This window comes from Saccopteryx bilineata, chromosome 2 (genome assembly GCF_036850765.1).
Source record: "Saccopteryx bilineata isolate mSacBil1 chromosome 2, mSacBil1_pri_phased_curated, whole genome shotgun sequence".
In the NCBI taxonomy this organism is placed as follows: domain Eukaryota; kingdom Metazoa; phylum Chordata; class Mammalia; order Chiroptera; family Emballonuridae; genus Saccopteryx; species Saccopteryx bilineata.
In genome coordinates, this window is record NC_089491.1 from 65295567 (window position 1) to 65308500 (window position 12934).

Below are 12934 nucleotides of genomic sequence, written 5' to 3' on the forward strand. Positions count from 1 at the left end.
GGAGGTTGAAGTGAGGGCTTAATGAGCCAGTCTGCAGTAACAGCCACAATGAAGCCTAACATCTTTCCTATTCTCTCCTCTCAGTTCCCAGCCCCAGAAAAGTTAGATGCCTCTATTTTCTTCTCTCTTACTCACTACTCCCTATGTTTCGAGCAGACTTTCACTCCAACATGCCAATACATGGTGTTCTCACCCAAGTCACCAATGATTTGTCTTTCACTAAACCCATTGGATCTCATTTAGTCCTACATGTTTAACTTCATAGCAGCATTTGACATTGTTGACTATGCCTTCCTGGAAACTTTCTTTCTCTGGCCTTTGGGACACTCTCCTGATTACCCTTCTACCTTTATGGAAAATTTTTTCTAGTCTCTTTTGCTGTTTCTCTTCTACTTCCTGACCTTTAAATGCTGGAGTTCCTTTTGCCTTTCTTTTTTTTTACAGGGACAGAGAAACAGAGTCAGAGAGAGGGATAGATAGGGACAGACAGACAGGAACGGAGAGAGATGAGAAGCATCAATCGTTAGTTTTTCGTTGCGACACCTTAGTTGTTCATTGATTGCTTTCTCATATGTGCCTTGACCACAGGCCTTCAGCAGACCGAGTAACCCTGTGCTTGAGCCAGTGACCTTGGGTCCAAGCTGGTGAGCTTTATTTATTTATTTATTTATTTTTTTAAAAAAATTTTTTTAAATTTTTATTTATTTATTTATTTTTACAGAGACAGAGAGTGAGTCAGAGAGAGGGATAGACAGGGACAGACAGACAGGAATGGAGAGAGATGAGAAGCATCAATCATTAGTTTTTTGTTGCGACACCTTAGTTGTTCATTGATTGCTTTCTCATATATGCCTTGACCGCGGGCCTTCAGCACACCGAATAACCCCTTGCTGGAGCCAGTGACCTTGGGTTCAAGCTGGTGGGCTTTTCCTCAAACCAGATGACCCTGCACTCAAGCTGGCGACCTCGGGGTCTTGAACCCGGGTCCTCTGCATCCCAGTCCGACACTCTATCCATTGCACCACCGCCTGATCAGGCGAGCTTTTTTTTTTTTCTCAAGCCAGATGAGCCTGCACTCAAGCTGGCAACCTCGAGGTCTCAAACCTGGGTTCTCTGCATCCCAGTCTGACGCTCTATCCACTGCGCCACCGCCTGGTCAGGCCTTTTGCCTTTTTTTAACACTCTCTGTTAAGGGCTGAATTGTGTCCCCTCCCAAATTCATATGTTGAAGTCCTAGCCCCAGTACATTAGTATGTGATATAATTGGAGACAGGGTCTTTAAAAAGGCAATTGAAGAGATTAAAATCAGGTACTTGACTTGGGGTAGTGAACACACAGTGTGCAATGATGTTTTATAGAATTGTGTACCTGAAACCTGTATAATTTTATCAACCAATATCACCTCAACAGATTCAATTTTAAAAGATTAAAAATGAGGTTATTGGGGTGGGTCCTAATCTCACTGGTATCTTATAAGAAGAGGACATTTGGACACTGATAAATACAGAGGGAAAACATAAGGAGAAGACGACCATCTATAAGTCAAGGAGAGAAGCCACAGAAGAAACCTACTCTACCAACGGCTTGATCCTGAACTTCTAGCCTCCAGAATTATGAGGAAACAAATTTCTGTTGTTTAAGCCACCCAGTCTGTGGTACTTTGTTATGGCAGCCCTAACAGATGAACATACTTCTCTTCTTCCTTTATGCTTGAGTGATTTCATTTACTCCAATGGCTTCATCCACTCTCTGTATGCTGATTTTTCTCAATCTTTTATCTGTAGTTGAAACATCACTCCTCAGCTCCAAATCCATGTATCCACCTAACTACCTATTTGGCATCTTCTCTTAAGGTAGACTCCAACCAGCCCAATTGAGGCAAGAAATATTGAAGAGAGATTTTAACTGTTTGCTGCAGGAGATGCAGAATTTAGTCACTGAGTTTAAAAAAGTTAAAGAAAAAGAACACTCTTCAGAGGATATGTCAGAATCAAGATCCTCTACAGTATTATTTATAGTGTCCATATACAGTCCAAGATTTCTAGACATGAAAGAAATAGGATGATGTGTTACATATCAAGAAAAAAGAGAATCAATGGAGGCCAACCTTAAAATTGCTCAGATGTTGGATTTGTCAGATAAAGATTTAAAAACAGCTATTATAACAATTCATGGAGATAAAGGAAAGTATGCTCATGATAGAAGAATAAATAGAAAAATCTCAGCAGAAAAAGAGAGATGTTTTCATACAGTTGAGGGTAATATATCAGCTTGTTTTAGATTACAAATATCAGACATCATTGTCAAATTGGTAAGCAGTGAATCTCATATGGGTGGGTGTCTAATAGCAGTGTAGAAGTGGACTTCAGGTGCAGTGTGTTCAAGGCTTTCAGTCCATTTCTCTTCAACTATCTTGACTTTTTCTGTTCTCATGTTTTGCCTATGCTCAGTCTGTTTTTCCTCAAGGTTTCAAGATGGTGCCACTATAGTTTAGCAGCAACTATAGTTTCTTTTCATAGACTGCAGGTAAGAGACACTAACTTCTCCTTGGTCTCTCTTAAGGCCAAGAAAAAACTTTTCTAGAAGACTTTAGCAGTCATCTCTGTGTTGTCTTATTATCTGAAATTCAATCATGTGCTCATTCTTGAATCAATCACCGGTTGGCTTATATCAATCAGTCCACCTCTAGGGTCAGATTCCTTCAATCGCAAGTGTTGCAAAAGGAAGTACCTGAACAAAATTGAGTTTCTGTTAGGAAAGATGAAAGGGAGAATTAATCCTGGCAAGACAGTTGATGATATTCACCTCTGTGTGTTCTACTGTGAGAAATTGCCGTGCTTTTTTATGAAAGGTACTTTGCATTTTGTTACTGAGATTGTTTCATCCTACATTGACAGTTGAAAGCTCAGAGATAAATTTGTGGCTCATTCACAGGAAATGCACAGAGCTTCTCTCCTTCCTATTTATTCTCCAACCCTTATTTTTCTTTTGCCTTATCTTTCTTGTCCATTTCTAATTTATTCTCTGTTTTGTATATTTTGTTAAACCATATTAATTAAAACAAAGTAGGTTGAAGCAAATAGAATACAGATATTTTGCTTGTGATATGCTTCCCTTTCTCCCCATTATGTCGGACAGCTCCTTCCTGCCAGCCAGAGACAACAGTTAGTTGGTGCCACCAGCATTCATTAGGTTTTTGGTTTTTGTTGTTGTTGTTGTTGTTTTCATTTTATTTCCACTCCCTTTTGGAATATTTTTCTTAACACTTTGAGTAGTCCTAAGGTTCGTGTACGTCCTTATGTCTCCTGACCATCCAGATAACAAAAATTTTTATTTTAAAAACGTGTAAGGCAACATTAAAAAAAGGCAAATGTATTCTTGCTTCCATAAATTGGTTATCAAACAAACATGATTTTAAGTTAATAAAACTGTAACTAGAACTAATTTCATTTTTTGAAAAAAACCCTCACTTCCGGGGGTCAGCGAGTATGAAAAAAACTCACTACTCAAAGGGTTAAACTAATATATTAAGAAGGTAATACATGTTTTGTTATCTTTGATGACAGAAACTGGGATGAATTATGAACATCTAATAATTTTATAGCCTTTTAAAAAAGCACCTGATGTCTAAATTATTTTTAAAAAGATATAGTTGGCCTTGGCCAGATACCTCGGTTGGTTAGAGCGTTATCCCGAAGCACAGAGGTTACTGGTTTGATACTCGGTCAGGGCACATACAGGAACAGAGTGATGTTCTTGTCTCTCTCTCTTTCTTCCCCTTCCTCTCTTTCTCAAATCAATAAAATAAACACACACACAAATAAAGATAAGGTCAAACTACTTCCAGTATGAAAGAATTGCCTGTCCTTACTCTTGCTGGGGAGTTTGTATTATGTGTGTGGGGGGATTAAAAACAATTTTTTAGACAGAAAGAAGAATGGAGAGGGGGGGGGAGGGAAGCAGTCATTTGTTGTTCCACTTAGTTGTGCCTTCATTGGTTGTATCTGCCCTGACTGGGGATTGAACCCAGAACATTGGTGTCTCAGGATGATGCTCCAACCAACTGAGCTAACTGGCCAGGGCCTGTGTGGTTTTATTTTTTAAAGTTTTACCTTGTAGCATACACCTTCTCTCTCTTGAGCATACACAGGCCGTGCCCCACTCTTTTCTTTCCTCGTGGCACGCTCTCTTCCTGGAGCACACCCACTCTTCCTCTCCTTCCCCCAGGTGCTTCACCTTTGCTCTCTCTCTCCTATGCTCCAGGTATCTTCTGCCTCTGTAACTTGTTTCCTGAGTCCACGCACCCCAACTGCTTACTTCTTTCATTGTTCATTTCTTCTACCTCTGTGACTTTCTAAAAAAAATTTTTGCTTATATTTGAAAAAATAAAATAAAATATTACCTTGTAACTATTTGATAAAAAAAATCAAGTTAGATCCTTTCCTTATTCTATATATCCAAATAAATTCCAAGTAGATATAAGATTTAAATGTGAAACTGAAGACCATAACATGAAACTTTCAGGACATTATGCTAAGTGAAGTGTGCCAGTCACAGAAGGGTAAATACTGCATGCTTCCGTGCTTCCCTTTATATGAGGTGTATGAAATAGTCACATTCATAGAAGCAAAAAGTGGGATGATGCTTGCCAGAGGCTAGGTAGTGAGGGAAATGAGTAATTGCTAAGCAGTGGGCATAAAGTTTTAGGTAAGCAAAATGAATAATTTCTAGAGGTCTGCTGCACAAATTGTACCTAGAGTTAATACATACTGTGTTATACATCTACAAGATTAAAAGAATAACTAGAATCTAGGTAAACACAATAAATTAAAATCAATAAAAAAATAGAAAAAAACCCCAAAAGATTAAAAGAATAGATCTCATGTTAAATGGTCTTACCACAATAAATTTTTTTAAAGATTTAAATGTAAAATATAAGACCATAAAAGGAAATATGAGTGAATATATAATCTTAGAGAGGGAAAGGACTTCCTAGGCATGATACCAAGCAAAACTCTTAATACAAATAGTAGCTAACATCTATTGAGGGCTTACTATGTGCTAGCACGTGGACTGAGGACTTGTATTATCTCATTTAATCCTCACATCAATCTTATGAAATAGGTATGATTATCACCCTTTTATGAATAAGAACAGTGAGGGACAGGGAAATTAATTGCTTTACTTAAGGTTACACTGTCAGAAAGTTATTGAATTAAGATTTGAAGCCCCATAGTCTGACTCAAAAACCCTGACAACTTAATGGGATATGATACAAAATAGTATCTACTGCATATACTAGCCATTTCTTCAACATAGATTGAACAAGGAAGAGCAGCCAATATCCAGTCCACGACTGCCCTGCTGCCTCCTCTCTCCTTTCTCCCTGTGTCTTCTTTAAGTTCCTCTCATTTAAACTGTGAGGCTCAGCCCTGAGATAGCTCAGTTGGTGAGAGCCTTGTCCCATATGTCAGGATTGTGAATCTGATCCCTTGTCAGGGCACATACAAGAATCAACCAATGATCAAAGATCTAAACGTAAGACCTGAAACAATAAAGTACATAGAAGAAGACATAGGTACTCAACTCATGGACCTGGGTTTTAAAGAGCATTTTATGAATTTGACTCCAATGGCAAGAGAAGTGAAAGCAAAAATTAATGAATGGGACTACATCAGACTAAGAAGTTTTTGCTCAGCAAGAGAAACTGATAACAAAATAAACAGAAAGCCAACTAAATGGGAAATGATATTTTCAAACAACAGCTCAGATAAGGGCCTAATATCCAAAATATACAAAGAACTCATAAAACTCAACAACAAACAAACAATCCAATAAAAAAATGGGAAAAGGACATGAACAGACACTTCTCCCAGGAGGAAGTACAAATGGCCAACAGATATATGAAAAGATGCTCATCTTCTTTAGTTATTAGAGAAATGCAAATCAAAACTGCAATGAGATACCACCTCACACCTGTTAGATTAGCTATTATTAACAAGACAGGTAATAGCAAATGTTGGAGAGGCTGTGGAGAAAAAGGAACCCTCATACACTGTTGGTGGGAATGTAAAGTAGTACAACCATTATGGAAGAAAGTATGGTGGTTCCTCAAAAAACTGAAAATAGAACTACCTTATGACCCAGCAATCCCTCTACTGGGTATATACCCCAAAAACTCAGAAACATTGATACATAAAGACACATGCAGCCCCATGTTCATTGCAGCATTGTTCACAGTGGCCAGGACATGGAAACAACCAAAAAGCCCATCAATAGATGACTGGATAAAGAAGATGCGGCACATATACACTATGAAATACTACTCAGCCATAAGAAATGATGACATCGGAACATTTACAGCAAAATGGTGGGATCTTGATAACATTATAAGAAGTGAAATAAGTAAATCAGAAAAAAACAGGAACGGCATTATTCCATACGTAGGTGGGACATAAAAGTGAAACTAAGAGACATTGTTAAGAGTGGTGTGGTTACGGGGGGAGGGGGGAAAGGGAGAGGGAAAGGGGGAGGGGGAGGGGCACAAAGAAAACTAGATAGAAGGTGACAGGACAATCTGACTTTGGGTGATGGGTATGCAACAAATTGAAAGACAAGATAACCTGGACTTGTTATCTTTGAATATATGTATCCTGATTTATTGATGCCACCCCATTAAAAAAATAAAATTAAAAAATAAATAAATAAAAATAAAATCAAGAAAAAAAGAAGAATCAACCAATGAATGCATAAATAAATGGAACAACAAATAGATAACACTCTCTCTCTTTCCTCCTCCTTCATCTTTCTAAAATCAATAAATTAAAAACAAAAACAAAACTGTGCTGCTCAGTTGCCCACATGGAACCCCTTCAGTTAATCCAACACTACAAGGTGCCTCCCCAGTCCTACCAAAGAACCCAGCGGAGAACCTGCCTCTTATTTCCTGGGGACAAAATGGCATAGATTCTACACCTGGAAGATGAAAGAGAATTGAACCCAAACACACAATAACTCGCAATTCCTTGCTAATTGGCCATTTCTCTTTCTCTCCCATTCTTTTTACTGCAGGTAGACAGACATGGTTATACCTCACAGCTTGTACAGAGTTGGATGTAGAGACAGATATTTAGAAAATTGCTAATGTAAGCCAACTTTTAGTTAAGATTTACAGGAAGGAAATATAAATACAATATTTCTATTGTTAAACAATTTGTGGAACATCACATTCAGTGGTTTAACACTGGAAATTATCCACTCCTCCATCATCTCCCAACCATAGTCCTTCTCTAAGTGTTTTTTGGACTCATTGCTCCTAAAAATGTGAAGGAACAAAACCCTACCCATTTCTAAAGCACTGGTAAATTCAAATTACTGGGTGAAGAAATGGATCCCTGACAGAAATGGAAGTTGGGACTTTCCAAATCTATTACATTCCAATGGATGAATGAATAGTCAGAAGTTATGAGTGCTTTTCCCAATGGGAAGAAAACTGTTGGGGTTACGGACCACAAAAAGAAAAAAATTAAAATTTCCAGTTATGTTACTTTATATTGCTTTCTATCTCTGGGAAATCTACTCTTACCAACACTGAAGGCAGTTTCTAAACAAAAAAAAAAGGAGAAAAAAAGAGAAGATTCCACTTTGGAAGATGATGACACCTACCCTTCAAGTAACCAGATGGGGAATATGCAGCAATTTCCTTGTTAGGAAATTCTGTTCAAAGCATTCTGTGCTGCTGCTCACTCAGACTGGAACTCTCCTGACAGCGAGACTGATGAACCTGACAGTAGTTCGCTCATTTGGGCTCTGAAGTAAAGACGCTGGACTCAGGTCAGTGAATTGCTTGGGTATTTCTGACTAAGCTTTAACGCCTGAAGCAAAGCAGATGTGTATTATAGTCACAAGCTATTTATTTTCTTTTTTTTCCCCTGCTATTTATTTTCTTACTTTATACATTTCTCTGCAGGTGATTTCATAACATGATGAGAGATTATTGAGTTAATGACTATGCTGTACCTCTCTTGGGAAAAATAGCTTCTTAATATGTAAAACATTATTACTATTGGTGTTGGGATTAAGACTCACTACTTAATGACATTTAGTAAATTAGAAAAAAATGAGCAATTCAGGACATAGCATAATGTAATGGTCATTTGAAAAATCTGTAATTTGAATAATGGCTTGAAAAGAACTAATTTAAGACTAGATTTACTTTATTACAGTAACCTCAAAAATTGAGAGAACTTTTCACTTTTCATACCTAAGAATCATATAACCTAAGAATATCTGAATGATCATATTCTTAAATTTTTTTTTTTTTTTTTTTTTTTTTTCCTGAAGCCGGAAACAGGGAGAGACAGTGAGACAGACTCCCGCATGCGCCCGACCGGGATCCACCCGACCGGGATCCACCCGGCACGCCCACTTTGGGACGATGCTCTGCCCACCAGGGGGCGATGCTCTGCCCATCTTGGGCATCGCCATGTTGCGACCAGAGCCACTCCAGCGCCTGAGGCAGACGCCACAGAGCCATCCCCAGCACCCGGGCCATCCTTGCTCCAATGGAGCCCCGGCTGCGGGAGGGGAAGAGAGAGACAGAGAGGAAAGCACGGCGGAGGGGTGGAGAAGCAAATGGGCGCCTCTCCTATGTGCCCTGGCTGGGAATCGAACCCGGGTCCTCCGCACGCTAGGCCGACGCTCTACCGCTGAGCCAACCGGCCAGGGCTCTTAAAATTTTTTTATATTAATTTTAAAGAAAAAGAGAAAGAGAGACAGGAACATCAATCTGTTCCTGTATGTGCCCTGACTGAGAATCAAACCAGCAACCTTTGTGCTTTGAGAGGGAACATTAACCAATACCAGCCAGGGCTGATCATATATTTTTATTTTATTTTATTTTATTTTATTTCATTTCATTTCATTTCATTTCTTTTATTTCTTTTCTTTTCTTTTCTTTTCTTAAGTGAGAGGAGGGGAGATAGACAGATTTCCACATGCACCCCAACTGGGATCCACCTGGCAAACTCCATCTGGGGCCGATGCTTGAATCAACTGCTGTGACCAACTAAGCCACCCTCAGGGCCCAGGTCCAATGCTTGAGCCAATCGAGCCACTGGATGTGGGAGGGAAAGAGGGAGAAGAGGGGGATAAGAAGGGGGAGATAAGTAGATGGTCACCTCTCCTGTGTACCCTGACTGGCAGTCAAACCCAGGACATCCATATGCCAGGCCAGTGCTCTATCCACTGAGCCACCAGCCGGGACTGATCATATATTTTAAATAGCCTATTATGTCATTATAAATTATTAAAAATTACTGGCTAGTTCTAAAGATAGATGCTTTCTCTGAGTATGTCTTATTTCAAGGCTTTTGACAAGAAAGCTGTTGGTCTATTTATTTTATTAAAAGATAATTTTTTTTCTGTTTCCTAACTAAAAAGTAATGCATATTCATTGAAGATCATTAGAGAAAAACATTAAAAAACAGAGGGTAAAAAAGGATCACCTATAGCCCTTTAGAAATGATTCCTATTAATATTTAGCTGTTAACATTAGTCTTCTAGTAATTTTTTTCTGAGATTTTTTATTATTATTAAAATTAGAAAACAAATATATGCTATTATTAACAAAATTGAGACAATATAGACAAAATGTGGAAATCACCCTATGATAGGCAGAATTGTGTCCTCCCCCAAATTCATAGGCTGCGTTGTAACTCCACTCAGAGTGTGACTGTTTGGAGGCAGGGCTTTTAAAATGTGATTAAGTTAAAATGAGGCTGTGAAGGTAGACCTAATCTAATATGACTGGTATCCTTAGAATAAGAGGAAATTGGGAGACATAGAGCGACACTGGGTATATGTATACAGAGAAAAAGCCACGTGAGGACACAGCAAGAAGGTGGCTATCTGCAAACCAAGGAGAGAGGCCTCAAAAGAAACCTGTGGATACCTTGATCTTGGATTCTAACCTCCAAAATTGTGAGAAAGTAAGTTTCTGTTGCTAAAGCCACCCAGTCTGTGGTATTTTGTTATGGCAGCCCTAGCAAACGAATACACATCCATGCACATCTGTTACCCTTTCTTCTACCAGGTTACAGATGGCCCCTTCTTGCTGTGATCTCACAATCTCTCTGAGATTGTAAGTGTGTGGGGGGGGCTGGGCAGTGAGGAGGGTGTCTCTTAGAAGGACCATATTAGATAGGGGATTCATTTAACCTTAATTATTTCCTTCCTTATGTGACCTTCCTCCAAATACAGCTTCAACATATGAATTTTATGGGGACACCTTCAGTTCATACAGAATATGTCTATAGTTAAGCCAGGATTAGTCCTAAGGGGTTTTTTGTGGGTGAATCTGAGAGAGTTTGACCCTATGAGGATGTGGGCTCTGTGAAGTGAGAACACATGACTAATTTGGTTAGGATAATGTCTCCTTTTTCTATTTTATTTAGAATACTCTTCTAATTCCACAGATATTTGTGGATGTCTTACGGCGTGTAAGATGCTGTCCAATACATTAGGAGCACTAGAAAGAGATCAACATAGTGGCCGCCTTCAAAAGCTCATGGTTCATGTTCACTGGTTAGCAAAACTGGCATTGAATCAACTGGGAAATAGTTTAAAATATTCATATTTGACAGAACATTTTTGAAAACCTATTTGGCATTATCTACTGAAACTAACTATATGACTATTCTTTGACCCAGCAGTTTCATTCCTATACACGTATCAAACAAATGCATATACAGAGGTGGGCAAAAGTAGGTTTATAGTTGTGAGCATGTGAAACACAGAGTTTTTCATGTAGTATTATTTATTAATTATTGTGTTTTCCATATGAACAACTGCAAACCTACTTTTGCTTACCCCTGTATAGGTGACCCAAAAGACATTTAAGAATGTTTATCACAGTGCTATTTGTAAGAGCCACTAATTGGAAAGTACCTAAATGTACGTTAACAGAACAACAATGAGAATGAGCAAACCAAAATATAGTGATAACATATAAATTTCACAAATGTGATGCTGAGCAAAAAAAGACAAACACAGAAAAATATATATTGTGTAGTTCCATTTATATGAAGTTTAAAAAAGGCAAAACCAATCTGTGCTCTTCAGAGTCAAGATAAAGGCTAACTTTGGAGGAAGGAAGCAGAGTGGAAAAAGAATATAAAAGGTTCTGGTATGCTAGTATATTCTATTTCTTTATATGATCAGTTAGCTGGACATAGAACATAGTTATTCACAATGTGAAAATTCTTCAAGCCATACGATTTTTACATTTTCTGTACTTTTGCTGTCCATCATTAAAAATAAACAGATTTCTAAGCCCTATCTGAGACCTACCAAATTAGAATATCCACCTAATTTCACTATCTACATAAGGGGCTCAGGAATTTATGTTTGAAAAGATCCTCAGGGATTCTGGTGCAGTTAGAATCGAGCTTTTTGGGTACTGCTGTTTATGAGAAGACAGCATTTTAGTTCTCTTTCCCAAGACCTCAGCTCTTCTTTGTATTGCAGAGGGATCTTTGTGGAGACTATTAATATATCGTCCTAGAGGTTCATTGTGGAGATGCTCACAGAAAGCCATTAGCAGCCGACCACATTGACTGCCACTCTCCGATCTGGTACCTGATCAAAAAGAAATGAACTTTTTCTCAGAGCAACATAAATTGATGGGTGGGTGAAGAGATGGATGTGTCAGAGTTTACGTAGGAGACTAGATTATCATGTTTTAACACTAAATTATCATATTGGAGCAAACAAGAAAAGTACAGCTGTGAAGCAAATAGGATCAGAGGAATGGATCAAGTATCTCATGAGGAGTTTGCCTAAGTACTGGCAAATTATGGCATGCAGAGCTGGTACCGTGAGGTTTGTTGTGTTACTTTGGTTCCTTATCATTAATGGAATCATGTTGAGTGAAGAAAGGAACAGATACTTTTGTGAATATGTTAAAGAAGAGAAAAGATAATAGTCATGAATAAAGAGGAAAAACTTTACTTGATAATCATAGTATGTTTAGCTTCTTAGTTATCAGGGAAAGAACCGTGGATATTAAGGAGACAATAAACATTAGTAGATTCTGTTTGACTCTTTCTTTTCTTTTTTTTTTTCTGTTAGAGTTTGCCAATAAGACAGTCACTGACAAACTGTAAAGACAGTCTGCAAATTTGAGTGTGACTGAAGTATTATAAATGTTGGATAGTCCTCCCATTTATAGTAGAGAGAATAATAGCCAAGTGTTATTCAAACTTATTTGACTATGATCCTGCATAAGAAATAGATTTTATGTTGTGTCCTAATACACACACACCTCACATCTGAAACTAAAGATTGATCAAAATTATTTATCTTACTATGTGTGAATAACTCTGTTTTTTATTCTCTACTATTCTAATAATATAAATAGCATAACGCTAATGCTATAGATATATTTATGCTCTACTATTCTATTCCATTTAATTTCCTAAAATGCTTATAATTCACTAAATCAATTTTATAACCTACTAAACTGTATCCAACTGAACTCCAGGAATTGAGGCAGAGAACCTAAGTGACTTATCCAGTGACACATGAAAAAGAATAAAAATAGACCTATCACACCCACCGCTTTCCCTCACAATACAGCTCGGTTATTTCTGAAACTGATTTAGATAATCACATGGATTCACCACATTTAGGTGACTGTCATTCACTTTGGACTAAAATTATGCTTTATAACTTTGTAGATATAGTCTGTAACCTTCCCCCAGTGATAGCCATTCATTGGGCCACAGTTTTAGTGAAAATGGTGGAGACAAAGCTTTTCTTTCAGGTCTTGGGAGGAGTGTATGTGGTGGAACTGTTGAGGGCTCAGGATTTGGAGTCACACAGACATGGCTGTAAGTCCCAGCTCCAATGCCCTCTAGTTTTGTGATATGTGGGC